The sequence below is a fragment of the Delphinapterus leucas genome, chromosome 3, assembly GCF_059928025.1.
Source record: "Delphinapterus leucas isolate spDelLeu-1000000601 "Yukka" chromosome 3, BTC_Dleu_Yukka2, whole genome shotgun sequence".
NCBI classification, from domain to species: domain Eukaryota; kingdom Metazoa; phylum Chordata; class Mammalia; order Artiodactyla; family Monodontidae; genus Delphinapterus; species Delphinapterus leucas.
Genome location: NC_143131.1, coordinates 33,497,956 through 33,513,146, shown reverse-complemented (window position 1 = coordinate 33,513,146; position 15,191 = coordinate 33,497,956). Strand labels below are relative to the sequence as shown.

The following is a 15,191-nucleotide window of genomic DNA, read 5'->3' as shown; positions in this document are numbered from 1 at the left end:
CAGATGGATGGATAGTTATCCTTTTCTTAAATGGCTTCACTCAGAGGGTTCCAGGGCTCTGGTTTTGCTCACTTCTGTGCTCTCAGAGCCAAACACAGTGTCTGGCGTTACAGTACTCAATAAAACTCTGCTGCTTCACCAACCAAAACCCTATCTTTCATGTTAAATCCAACTTGCTACAAGTTAAACCCCAAATAATAAGAAAGCTTCAAAACTGATTCTATATAGTAAGTATCAATAAAACAGCCTAATAATTGTGTGGAGATGGTCGAGACTTGCACTGTTTTGTACAGTAGCCACTGGCCATGTCTGGCTACTGAGCATGTGAAATGCAGCCAGTCTGAATTGAAATGTGCTGTCAGTGTAACATGCGCACCAGAATTTGAAGATTTAGTACAAAAGAAGAAGAAGAAAAAAGAAATGTGAGACATCTCATTACTAATTTTTTTATAAATTACGTGTTGAAATATTTTGGATATATTACTAAAATGAATTTATAATATATGACTAAAATTAAATATATTACTAAAATAAATTTCACCTTTTTCTTTTTAACATAGCTGCTAGAAAATTTAAATCACGCATGTGGCTTATATTTTTATTGGGCAGTGCTGGTCTAGAGAGTTCTCACACCCATCCTTAGCTATGATAGCTCTTTGTCAACTGTCTCTCATGGGTGGTAATTTTCCTATTCAACCTCTAACTGAACATTTTGGGGGTAATTGTCCTGTGCCAGAGACTGGATACATGAAGGCTCCACATCACTTGCTACTTGAGACTGGGGTGAGGTAACAAGGAAGGAGGAAGATCTGACCCAGCCAGAGTCTGGGTCCCGCCTGCTAACCTGACACATGCTCTTCTTGTTTCCCAGAGCGGGAGTAAAGTAGTTAAAGCCGTAACATGTCAGTAACAAATCATCAGAATCCGATGGCAGTGTTTTAACTAGTATGTCTCTGCTTTCATTTGGTTGGTTGGTTTCTCGGTCTGTGATGTGCCTGAGTAGTGTAATTTCCTCCTGACTCAGTTGAATAACCTGAGAACTTAGAATCCAGAGATGTATGCTTGAATGGAGGATATGCGTTTTCTAGTCATTGAGTGAGTCACTTAACCTTCTAAGTATCAGTTTCCAACCCTGTGAAATGAGCACAGTGATACCTGACCATGTATCCCACAGAACTGCTATGAGGAGCGAATCAGAGAGTGGGCAGGTTGGATTTACATGGACCGGACTCTGGGATGAGTTCCTGAAATGACCCCAATTTAGGGAGATGCAGAAGCTTTGACTTTGACTAAAATGTCCCAGAGGGCATCCAGTGGCTGATAAACTCTTCTTCTTCCCTTCATTGAATATCTCAATATAAAGTCTGGGAGCATATAGATCAAAATACCTGTTGTGGTTAATTAACTTAAATAAGCATCTATATGACGTATTGGTTAGTATGATACTTATCCTTATCCCTAGGGCTTTGTTTGTTTTTATAGCTATGCACAGAATTTCATTCTTGAGAACCCCAAGGAACAAAAGATTATTGGCATCCTCTCCAGAAACAAAGAACAGCTGCATTTATTTGGGACATTTCCCAGGCTGCTCCTTGCTCCATGTGTGAAGGATGCTGTAGTCATACCAACATTGAAGAGGGAGCTTGAGCTCTCACCAGTGTCCTGCAGCAGCACTCACCCAGCTGCCGGGTGTGCCACATGGATACTCTGCTGTGTCTTATAACCCCATGGCGGTAGCCTTAGGCAAAGGGAGCTCTACCAACACCAGCCTTTCCCTTAAAGTACACAGTGGTGACCATGGGGCCCCAGTGGAGGAAAGTCCTGGAATGTCCCTGCTTCTACCGGGCTGATCTCATCCTGACGATTGCTGCCATATATAGAAGGATCAGACTGTCAAGGCTGGAAGAGTCTTGAGAGAGTTGAATGTGCCTCAACTCTGGCTGCCCATTAAAATCTGAGATTTTGAAAATACTCAATGCCTAGTCATCCTTGATGCTGATATTCTGATTTCATTGAATTGCGACAGGGTCCCGGCATTTGGTGCTTTATAAAAGCTCTTCAGGGTTGAGAACCACTGGACGGAAATCAGGACTAGAAGAACTGTCTCTCAATGTCTCATCCAGACAATTGGAGAGCACATGGCTTCAGACTCAGACATCTTTGAATTTTGGATTCTGCCTCACTTGCTCGTTAACTGAGGGCTTGGACGAACTATTCTCATTGTCTTGCTTATAAAACAGGAAAGATAACGCTAATGTCAGAGTATCTGGGGGAAAACTAAGTGTAAAGACTTGTGTCTGTTTTCTCCACTCATTGTAAGCAACTTGAGAATAGGGACCATCTGGTAATTTAAAAGAACATTGAACTGAGCAACTACTATGTGACAGACACGGCAAATACAACATTTATTTTATCTCACTCAAGCCTCACAAAACAACTCCATGTGAGTCAAAGAATGATTTCATGCAATGAAGCATATAAGACACAGATAAGTTAACTGCATGCTCAGGATCTCACAGACCACAGCAGAGCCAGGAGTTGAACTCAGATCTTGCTGACTCCAGAGTTCATTATCTGAATCGATGCACTACAGTGTTTCCCTAGACTGTGCTAAATGTTGTATCCCTAGCCCCTAGCATGATGCCTGCCACTTGGAAGGTATTCAATAAATATTCAATGAATGAATAAGAATGAAAAGATGTAAATGAATGAGTAAATGATGAATGAATGAAGTACCTAGCTCATAGTAAACAATCAATTAATATTAGTACTTTTCTCTGTTGATCAGACCTCTCTGCTATCTTCAACAGAAGCAACATGCAATAAACAAAATTATAATGTGCCTTATATTATTGCCATAGGAAAATGAAAGGGGATTAACAACAGATCAACCCCATTCTTTCATGTACTATTAGGCAGGATATGATTTTAACTCAGAGCATGTTGATAGTTCCAGATCAGAAAAACAAATATCAACTCATGCCAGTTTTAGACTCCTCTCATTCTTCCAAATTATTATTTGGACATTAGCTGTCAACATATTTTATATATTTCCTACATGTATTCTGAACACAGCTGTGCTAAAACTGAGGGCTTATTTCATCACAGGAGAGCAGCTTGGAATGGTCAGAAATGCATGATATGTGGGGTCAGCCAGCCTGAGTTCAGGCTTTGGCCATTCACTTACCAGCTGTGAAGCTTTAAGCCCAAGCATCTCAAATAAAGTATTCATGCCCTAGAGGTTTGGGACATTATGCTGTTAAAGTCTCAGAGATGCAAGATAAACACAATGCATTCATTCATTCATTTAAGCAAATATTTGCTGAATGCCAGCCATTGAATTATAAGTGAAATGAACAAGATAGGTAAAGTCAATGTTCTCATGGAGCCTGAGATTCTTCAAAGAGAGACATACAATAAATAAGACAATTTCAAACACAGATTAATGCTTTCTTAGAAAAAAAAAGATAACGTGAAGTTATTTTTAAAAGGCTTGGTAGCAAGTTTATTTTAAGAGGGCTGGTAATGGATTATTATTGGTTGTCTACCCAGAGTCCACTTTCCCCTTTCTAATGGTATGCTGTTTTCAATTTGATGTCTACTGTTGCCGCATACCACCCATGGGATGGGTACTGATTGACTTGGCCAAACATATTCAACTCCCCGTTGGTTTGGGGGAGCTACCTAAGCTAAACAGTCCAGTCGGGTAAATCTTGGGACTCTGGCGTGCAATCCTGAGCATTGTTTTTTGTGCTTTTCCTCTCAGAATCAGAGGATGAAGATATAAAGACAGAGACTGTTGGAGCCATTTTGCCACTAAAATGGAAGGAGTTTAAGAATGGAGCCGACAAGAAGAGAAGGGTGCGGTGAGTGGATCCCACTGGGAGGTAAGCTGACTCTGAGGTTTGCCTTATCTCTGAACTTCAGGTGATAAAAGTGAATAAATTCTTTTACCGTATTGCTTAAGCTAATTTGAACCAACTTTTCTGTTTCTTGCACCAGAGAATTCATAAAGGATACAGAATTTGGTTCCAGGAGTAGGGTGCAGTAAACATAAACCTAAAACGTGGACTTGTCTGAGCAGAGGTGATGATGTGAAGAGTAGTGGCCTGCTGGGACTCAGGCCTGTGCCTATAAGGCACATCAGGAAAAATGGTAGGAAAAATCTAGGACCTGGGATTACAGTAAGGTCCTACAATAAAGCAACAATCTTTTTTTTTTTTTTTTTAACATCTTTACTGGAGTATAATTGCTTTACAATGTTGTGTTAGTTTCTGCTGTATAACAAAGTGAATCAGCTATATGTGTACATATATTCCCATATCCCGTCCCTCTTGCGTCTCCCTCCCATCCTCCCTATCCCACCCCTCTAGGTGGTCACAGAGCACCAAGCTGATCTCCCTGTGCCGTGCAGCTGCTTCCCACTAGCTATCTATTTTACATTTAGCAGTGTATATATGTCAGTGCAACTCTCTCACTTCGTCCCATCTTACACTTCCCCCTCCCTGTGTCCTCAAGTCCATTCTCTACGTCTGCATCTTTATTCCTGTCCTGCCCCTAGGTTCATCAGAACTATTTTTTTTTTTTTTAGATTCCATATATATGTGTTAGCTTGCGATATTTGTTTTTTTCTTTCTGACTTACTTCACTTTGTATGACAGACTCAGGTCCATCCACCTCACTACAAAAAACTCAATTTCCTTTTTTTTTTTTTAACATCTTTATTGGAGTATAATTGCTTTACAATGGTGTGTTAGTTTCTGCTTTATAACAAAGTGAATCAGTTATACATATACATATGTCCCCATATCTCCTCCCTCTTGCATCTCCCTCCCACCCTCCCTATCCCAACCATCTAGATGGACACAAAGCACTGAGCTGATCTCCCTGTGCTATGCGCTGCTTCCCACTAGCTATCTATTTTACATTTGGTAGTGTATATATGTCCATGCCACTCTCTCACTTTGTCCTAGCTTACCCTCCTGCCTACCCATATCCTCAAGTCCATTCTCTAGTAGGTCTGCATCTTTATTCCCGTCTTGCCCCTAGGTTCTTCTGACCATTTTTTTTCCGTCTTTTTTTTTTTTTTTTTTTAGATTCCATATATATGTGTTAGCATACGGTATTTCTTTTGCTCTTTCTGACTTACTTCACTCTGTATGACAGTCTATCCACCTCACTACAGATAACTCAGTTAAGTTCCTTTTTGTGGCTGGGTAATATTCCATTGTAAATATATGTGCCACATCTTCTTTATCCATTCATCTGTTGATGGACACTTAGGTTGCTTCCATGTCCTGGCTATTGTACATAGTTAAAGCAACAATCTTAAGATGAAGTGACCTGTCTGAAAGCAGAAGAAAGAGAGTATGCTTTTGCTTAGAAGACCCTCTCTGGGTATGACTGGAAGAAAAATTACTGGAATCTAGCAGTGTTACAAAGACCAAATACTCGACTCTAAGTTAAGGTTCATACAGGTAAAGACAAGAGGTAAAGCTGGGGCAAAAGACAAGTCTGTCCGCTTAGGTCACTCTTAAATACTTCCTATGAAACAGTCCCCACCTGACAAAACAAACAAGTGCAGCTGTGATGGAATCAAGGACAGGCAACACATCATTCCACTCCAAGTTATTGTCAGAAACTGTCCGGCAGAAGCCAGGATAAAAGTTGCAGCCATTACATTGAGGTCTAAGGGAATGGTAATACAACAGAGGCCTGCTGTTAGACAATAGAACTTCCTAAACTCAAATACAACCAGAGACAAGCATTCTGTCCATGGTTTCTAGCCTGCAGAAGTGACTAGTCAAATATCTTGATGATAACTAAACCTATAAAGGAGCTGTATTACCAAAGACATCTCAATCCTGGACAACCACAGTCTATGACTGCTCAAACCCTATGGCAATCTCAGACTCTTTGAAGTCACACACACAGAAAAGGGGATGCTAAACTTATTCAGCCCCTGGAAAGGGAAACTTCTCTAGATATGTCAGTGAACAAAGAAAAGTCTCCAAAAGAAGAAAACCAGAGGCTGCCAGATTGATTGATTAACTACTCCTCCACTGACAAAGCATTATCAGACCATGATGCTAAGAAAAAGGAAGAAAATCCTTAGTACCAGCATTTCCAAGCCAGAGTCCTTAGACTCCCCCTGATTAGACTGTTTAAGTCATGTTCTCATCCCCAGGTCACATACCCATCCCAGGGGAATTATGTCTTTTATGTATTATTTGCCAGTGTGTGCCTGTGTTCATGCGAGTGTGTGTTTTGCCAATTCTCCTCTTTTATAATTGAGATTTCTTTAATTGAAGTTACCTATATTCTTTCTCTACTATTATATATTGAATGTGTTGGTGACTGATACATTTGTTTTAATAAAGCATGAAGAGCGACACCCAGACTGAAAGAAAAAGTTTTTATATCACCCAGAAGTCTTGGACTTGGAACTAGATGTAGTAATTGGATGATACTTTAGTTGTCTCTTTTGGGGGACAGAATGAGTGTACTGTATGTAGGTATGAATGAAGACTTTAAAAAATGCATGTGTGGGAAGATGGGTGTATGTAGGTATTGCATAGTCAGAGGGATGGACTGTCTAAAACCACTTAATGTGTATCCTAGGATTGAGCAAATAAGTTACTATATTATGGAAAATGAGAACCAGGTTTCTCGTGGTCAGGAAAATAAGTTATAAATAAGGAAAGGGGAAAGACTAGAGTGAATGTAGTGTCGGATTAGCACGGGAGGTTATCATCATAGACTCATGGCTTTTAATCTGTAGATGCATATAGAAATAGACATAAATATATGCCTCTGTGTTCACACATTTATTTCCTAGCTCAATCTGCAGAGAGAGCCTAGAAGCAATGCCAGTAATAATAAACACACTAATTGCTCAGATCTTGGTTTCTGAACACTATTCTCCAATAAAAGTTCCGTGGAGAAATGGCTGATTCTAGGCAGAGAAAGTATAAGATAGTCAGGAAATGTCTCATGATGCCAAAAATAAGGAAGTATTAAAAAAGAAATGATGGGACTATGTCAAAAGGGCACAGGAACCTACTTGAAGGAGCTCCCAACTATCAAATCTGAGACAATTTGAATAACAAAATAAATAATACTAGTAATGGATTATAAATCATAGAATAAAATAAGAATCCACAAACTATACTGATATAAACAAACAAACAGATAAGTGGGAGAGAAGAAATAGTCCAACTAATAAATGTAGAAGGAATAATGTCAAACATTTGTTAAACACCACAGTGATCATTGTTTCAAGCAAGATTTATCAATAAATGCTAAAACCAGTGGACAAAGTATAATGAGAAACAGGATATTTACATAATCTCGAAGAAAATCCCCCAAAGTTTCTTATTAATTACAAAGGGGAAAATAATAACATTATTATACAGAAAGATGGCAGGCACCACCTTAATTTAGTGATCAAACTTTTCATCAGTATAATGGTCCAAGTCATCATCATTTGTCTTTGGTTACGATGCACTCAGGTGGACATAGCACCACTCTGCATTATTTATTCCAAAAATATATAAGCTGAACTTAAATTATGAGCAAACATCAGGCAAACCCAAATCGAGGGCCATTCTACAAAATAACTGACCAACATCCTTCAGAAATGTCAAGATAATGAAAGACAAAAAAAAAAACGACTCCAGATTAAATGAAACTAAGGAGACATAACAACCAAATACAAAGTGTGATCCTGGATTAGGTCTTGAACCAGAAAGAGGACATTAGTGGGACAATCGGTGGTATTTGTAAAAGACAACTGTATCGTATTAGAGAAAATTTCCTGATTTTAATCTTTGTGCAGAGGCTATGGTAGATGTTAACTTTTGGAGAATCTGGGTGAAGAGAACACAGGAAGTTTTTGTAGTATGTTTATAACATGCTTGCAAGTGAAATCATTTCAAGATGAAAAGTTTAACATTTTTTAAATTAACTTTTAAAAAATGAAAAAAATCCTCAGCCTTTAAAATGTTTCCATGGTCACCCCTTCTTTAAAACTTTTCCTGACCCCTTAATTATTATAATTCCATAATTATGTTTACTTCTGTATTATAACAGTTTCTGTTATGACTCAGAGATTCATAGACTGACAGCCTGTAAGCTAAATTGACCTTCAATCGTTTTTATGTTTGGCTGGCACAAAGGTTTTCCCATCCCCACAAATTTGATTTGTCACAACTCCCAACTACTCTTTATTATCTTAAACATCAGGCTAATTTTACTCATTTATAATACCAAAATTTTTTTTAGTAGTTTAAACATTTCTACCAAAATCTTGAAATCTTGTGCAACAAATTAAGCAAAATATGTTTTCGTAGATAACTTGATTTTAGACTCTGTTCAAATAATCACATTCACTGGTTCACTGGGTCTGAGTAAATGTCCACTTGACTTTTATTACGTCATGAAAATAAGTGCTATTTCATGTTTGACTCAGAAGTAGCCATTCGTCACCAAATTCCTAACACTGCTCTTCGAGTTTAATAGCCGTTTAGATCAATCACAAAATATATGAAAATGAGGAGATTCAGAGAAATTCTGAATTTATTACTCATTTCTCAGAAACTTTAGGGGCTGTTGGTTTAGGTATTACATCATCTCTTCCAGAGTCTTCCTCTACCCCATGATCTAATCACCTGTATGCTACTTCCAAAGATTCAGATTGAATTCCTTTGCGGCAGGGCCTAGGCATTCATCCATATATATATATATATATATATATATATATATATATAAATATATTTAGGTTTCCCAGATGATTCTAATGTGCACCTACATTGGAGAATCACCGATCATCCTTGGTTATGTTTGTGGGAATGGGATTTCGCTAAGCTTGCAGATTCCACGATCACGCCCTCAGAGATTCTGATTCAGTATTTCTGTTGCACACTATGCTAATTACCGGTTAGCTACTTCATAAAAAGAAGACCTACAGCTCACTCTTGTTCAAGGCTTTATTTCTGAATCACTTGTCCTGACCCACTCATTCCTCCCACCACTTTGCCTCTTCTTAATCCCACAAATGTCCAAATTTATTGCTCATGTTCTTTTCCATCCTCAACTTTCCCATTGGACTTAACTTCTGGCATTTTCTCCTTGGTTCCTCGTTCACCATAGTATGATCTCCCTCAGTGAACCTGCTTTAGCTTCTCTTGGCAAACTGCCCACACACTAGGCCCATTCTTCCCAGAGATTTCTCCTCTTCAGATTCACCTCCCGCCTCTTCCATATGCTGGATTTACCCCAGCTTGAACCTTCCTGTATTAGTTGATTAAAAAGCCACCTTAAAACTTTACGGCTTTAACACAACAAATATGATTCTATGGGATGAGTAAATGTTTCTTCTAGTCTGGACCAGCTGGGCTGGAGTGGGGCTCACTCACATCTTTGAGACCTCAGTTGGGACGGCTGGGACAGCTTGGGGCCTCTCTCCACGTGCTCTCTCATCCTCCAGTAGGTCAGCCTGGGCGTCTTCAAATGGTGGTGGAAGGGCTCTGTAGAATCAACAAGAGAGGGCAAGCCCCAACAAGCAAATCTTTCTTCAAATTGCTGCTTGCACTACATTTGCTGATGTCCCATTGACCAAAGCAAGTCACTGGCCAAACCTAAAGCCAATGTGGGAAGGGGCTATTTAATGGCGTAAATCACTGGTGCCCATTACTACAAAAGTAGACACTAGCCTTCCCCCTAATTCCAATTATTTATGCTCCTTTCGTGTGCAAATTCTACTGTCTTCCTCTGAACCCCCGCCCCCCCCCAAGTCTCATTTAACTATAGTGTTAGGCTCAGAGTCTAGAGTCTTGTGATTTCTATCAAGTTCAAATGAGGATGAGGCAGTTCCTTGGCTGTGACTTTTTTGGATCCAGAAACCTGTAAATGAAAGAGACAAGTTATATGCTGTGCACACACTCAACAAGCAGTGTAAGCCAGAGACAGGACAATTGCAGTAGATATTTCCATTCAAAAAGGGAATTAAAAGAAAACACATAGACACACTGACTCCTAAGAATTCTGGAACCGTGCCAGGCACATGTTGCCAAGTTTCCCTATTCTGATAGCAGGACCCAGATCTGCTCCCCGGGAGTAGTTTCCCAATCCATTGTTCTCCATTGCTCTTGGCACCTCTGTCCAGCCCTTGGCTTTACCTTCTGAGACAACCTTCCTTTTCCAGAAGAAGCAGCCTGTGTTGGCCCCTGAGTAGCTTTCTGAGCCTACCTCTTACTCAAAAAAAGGAAGTTGGGGGCTCAAAGGCCATTTTGCAATTTGTGAAATCTCAGACCCTTTTACTCCAAGCTGGCTATGATTTTGTTGTTTGTTTGTTTTTAATTAAGACTTTATTAAAGCAGTTTTCAGTTCATGGCAAAATTGAGGGGGAAGTGCAGAGATTTCCCATACATCCCTGCCCTCACACATGCATAGCCCCCCATTATCAACATTTCCCCCGCAGATGGTACATTTGTTACAATCACTGAACCTACATTAACACATCTTCATCACCCAGAGTCCACAGTTACGTAGGGTTCATTCATGGGTTTGGACAAACGTATAATGATACATATCCTTCACTATGGCATCATACAGAGTATTTTCAGTGCTCTAAAAATCCTCTGTGCTCTGCCTGTTCATCCCCAACAAGCCCTGGCAACCACTGATCTTTTTACTGTCTCCATAGTTTTGCCTTTTCCAGAATGTTACTATGGTTTTTGTTTTTGTTTTTTTGTTTTAGTACAACTCTCTTTAAAATGTCATAGGTGTATTATTGTAACTTATGTCCACTACATGTTCCAAGCCACATCGATAATTCTTTCTGAGACTGGAATCTCTCTACTTTGAGCATGTTTGGCTGCTATGGAACAATACCCTAAGATTCTTAGAAGATGTTCCACCTGAGATATTCCACTGGAAACCACCTTGTAAAACCCCAAACCCCAAATTCATGAACAAGTAAGTTTCAAAAAAAGAACGGGAAGGAATCGTTTCTGCAAGAACAGGAAGGGTAACAACACAGAGAGAGACTGGGAATTTGCACCGAATCCCATCTGGTATACTCCGTTCTCACTGGATGTTGTGTGCGTGGGTTCAACTTGATTGAAGGCACAAGACTGGGCAAACAGCCATAATTTGACAGGTGCTGTCCCAAGGTATATTCAGTTTCCTGAAGTACTTTTTTTTAATTTAACATGATTTTACATGTATGTTTGCAAGTTATTTTATGGTGTTTGTCATATGTTGTTTTAAATGGTTGTCCATCAAATTAATATGTCATCATTTACCAGTCCCCTGTAGTACCTTATTTAGGCAGTTTTGGTTTTCTGCTATTAAGATAACTCTGCTATCGTCATCTCTATAAATTTTTACTTTTGAGTTCATTGATTGATACATTTTCCAATCTTTTAAGAATTGGACCACTGGTTAATAGTATAGAAACATACTTGAGGCAAGTGAGCTAAGTGTCCAGTGTTTTCTAGAAGGGTTGTAGCAATTTATAACACTGCCATCAGCCTACCTATTTCCCTGAAGGCTTGTCATCATTGAATTCTATCATTTTTCTTTTTTAGAATTTAGCAGACAAAATGGCCTCTCCTGGTTTTAATTTCCATTTCTGTAACTTCTAAGTAGAGCAATAATTCTTCCTTCTGTTAAACTACCCAGAGTCATTTTTCTTGTGTGGAGTCTGCACCAGTTGTAGAGTGTAAAATTAACATCACGTTCAGCTTCAAATGATAAAAACAAGAAAATCCAAAGGACAAAAAATTTAACGGTGTTTTTTTTCTTTCTCACATAAAAGAAGTCTGGGAACAGTCCAGTGCTGCCGGGCACTCCAAGTTGTCAGGGGCCCCGGCTTGGTCAATGTTGTTGCTCGATAACCCTTAGCAACAGCATCTGCATTCCAGTTGGCAGGAAGGAGATGAGGGGATGTGGGCCAGGGTGGGATAAGCCACTTCCCTTTAAGGACATCTTCCAGAAGGTGCACAACACTTCTGTTTGTATCTCCTTGGTCAGCACTAAGTTTTATTTCCAGAAAAAAAGGGAGGACGGACACTGCATTGACTAGCAGTCCCTGCCACACACAGCCAATCTCCATCTCCCATGAGGGCTGAGAAAGTAGCAACAGTGGGCGGAAGCGATGGTGCTGTTCAATGGGGAATAAGGGAGCAAAGGCGCCAAGACTCAGGCTGGCACAGAGAGAAGAGTGTGTAGAAAATCTCACCCAGGGGAATCAGGTTCTCTCTGATCCTGAACTCTTTCTGGTGTTTAACCCTTAGCCCTCTCGTATAGACCTTTCATCTCCTCCCGCAGATTCTCAACATTTTTCAAGACCCAGCTCAGATCTGAACTCCTTCTGCAGCCTTTCCTTCCCAGCCCAAGAGCTTACTACTTATTTGAACCTAGGCACCAAGATAGGTCTTGTTATCATTTCTCCATGTGTAGCTGACCCAAAGAAATTACAAATTTATGGAAAGCAGGCATAGTACCTTACATTTTTCAGTGGACATCACCCTTCCATGTTCTCTTATCTCAATTTAGGAATCCCTGCCTACTTGCAAACATCCTGTTTTGGGGAATCCAAGGTTGAAAAATCCAGTGAATGTAGTTTGCTCAAGAAGACATCAAGTATTAATTTACACCATCAGTTCTAGTCAGTAAACAAAAAATATGGCAACAGGATAAGAACATTTGGGACTTAGTAATATGATGTTTTTGTTCTGCTATTTTGTTTTGAATTCCACAGCTCTGCTTTAGAGATAACTCAGAGATATCAAAGAACTTACTTCTGAAAATTGTTACATGTGGCTTGAAACTGTATATCGGGGATACATTAAGTGTATGGCAAATTGGAGGATGCTGCCTGATAAGATGTAACACTCTGTTTCATAAAAAAGGAACATTTGCCCATTTATTCACAAATATGTAATATGTATCAAGTGCTACCGACCAGGTGGGATGGTGTGGGGTCAGATACTCTGGGGAATTCAAGGTGAATCAGACGGGGATGTGGCTCTCAAGCTTTAGGCTTGTAGGTGAGAAACACACACATAAATGTTAATAAGTTACCTTTTAACTGTCTCTTTAACTGTTGGAGAGTGGAAGAAACCCAATTAGCAGAAAGAGAACCTTGCTATGGATTGATCAAGCACAAACAGGAAACCTTAAGAGTGGCTCAAAGCAGCCCTTGACTTAAAAGTACATGGGGAGTGGGGTTGGGATGAATGTCAAGGTCAAGAGGACAGTATGAATCCAAGTAGGATGGCAGGCATCCTCAGGGTAGCGGGTGGAATTTGCATGGGCATGCGCAGGGCTGAAATGTGGACCTTTCCAACTGTCTGTTGTTAGGTGGGTGCCTGCTATGTTGATTATTATGTATTTTGCCTCTTACCCCGGGTATACCCTGGCTATAGGAAAAGAAGATGTGAAAGGCAGGAGAGAGCCAGATTGTTGAGGGCACCGAATGTCAGGCTAGGAAGCTGAGAGCCAGTGGGGCGCCATGGACAAGTGTGGTCTTAGAAGCAGGTAAAAGAAATACCCAAGTTCACATTTCTTCTTTGTCAGATATTTACTGTGTGAATTTGGCCAACTAATTTCTCATGTGTAAAATGAGGATAATGATACTGACATCTCACTCAATACATACAAATGTCTTGTTGCCCCACAGAAGTTGTTAAACATATGGTTCAGTATGGCCAATGGCCTTGCTAAGCAGTCTACAAACTACCACTTGATAAAATTAGAAATGAATTAAACCTTTTATAGATAGAAAATTCTTCAGCAGATCACTCATTCAGATCTAATGGCACCACTTCCAGAAACTTCTTGAGCTGTCAGGCTGAGGATTGAAGAAGGAGGAACCCCTGGATTTCTGAGTAAAGGACACCCAGGGGATCCAAGTGCTTGGGTATTCCTCTTCTCTGCTCCCTCAGCAAGGGAGGCCCCTCAGCCTAGATATACGTGCCCAGGAGGGAGCTGGGGCAGGGGAGGGAGGAAGCAGCGTGGAGATGTGATGGGAGGAGTTTGGGAGAGAAAGTGAGAGGATGCCAAGGAAACCTGGTTTTACTGAGTGGCATCCCCCTTCCAACGCCACCTCCTCCAGAAGCTAGGCTCTGGAGAGCCTTTTGAGCTAGGGACCCAGGGGTATCTCTGCCCAGCAAACAGGTGATATTCGGGAGAAATTTCTGGTTGGCACCTCTGGCATTTGCAGCTTATAGCGCCTAGAAACTCTGAGAGACTGAAGAGGCCCCAGGAGATGGGAAAGAACTCAGAAAGAACGCAGGAGGTATGAAGATAGGAGCGTCCTCACCTACTTCATCAACTAGGGCAAGGCCTTTAGCAATGGCCTCCCTTTGGACTGCAAATGGTATATCTGGACCATCTCAACTCATCAGCCTGCACATCTTACTGTGCAACAATCAGAAAATGTGATCTGAGGTCCTTGGGAGTGAGAACTGAGCCTGGAAGATTGAGGATGGGGAGAGACGAGAAAAAGAAGGAGAAATGAGCGACTGGAACTCAGAGGAAGATGGCTCTGGCTGGCCTGTTGAAATGGGGAGCTTGAGATCTTTGGCTTGAAGGAAATAGACATTGGGGTGGGTGCAGTCAAGGGACAGATGATGGACAGAGGGCACCCAGAACAACCCAGCATTAGGGGCACACAAAGTCCCAACAAAGAGTACACAGACATGGGTAATTTCAAGAGAATTTTCAGCTCCCTGTTTCCCTGCATGTTATTTCCCAAAATGATCCCCCTGAGGGCAGATCCTAGGTGTCCTGCTAGTTCTCATTCCCCACCTCACCTTTGACCATGGCCCTGCGGTACTTTTCAAAAGTAAGTTCTACCTGTCATGCAGGTAGCATCTTACTATGGTGCACTGCCTCGCAGAGAAAAATCCTCCAGGGCACCAAATAAAGGGTCAACTTGGTGCCAAATAAAGGCTCTGGGTCTCAAGTACATATTTTGCATTGATTTCAAGTAGGAGGAGGTGAAAGACTGAGATTAGAGTTTCAAATTAAAGTAAGTTATGTGGGTTATCTTCTTAAATATTTACTCAAACTCATGGGGGAGCAAGTTCCTTTAGCTTTGCCTGAAGATTATTGAGTGTTATAAATCTGTATTTATTTTTTAATTTGGGTACAATTTTTCTGTTTGCTTCAACTTTTCTACA

The 15,191-nt window shown here is 40.5% G+C and overlaps 1 long non-coding RNA gene across 3 annotated transcripts in view; it reads left to right on the top strand.

Annotated features, from left to right (window-relative positions):
- Positions 1 to 15,191, top strand: part of LOC149749530 (uncharacterized) — a 166,701-nt gene that overhangs the window by 99,980 nt on the left and 51,530 nt on the right. For all 3 annotated transcript variants that reach the window (XR_016392629.1, XR_016392632.1, XR_016392631.1), the window contains one exon: positions 3,767 to 15,191. This exon is cut by the window's right edge and continues 51,530 nt beyond it. This is a non-coding gene — a long non-coding RNA (uncharacterized LOC149749530). The remainder of the gene's footprint in view (positions 1 to 3,766) is intronic.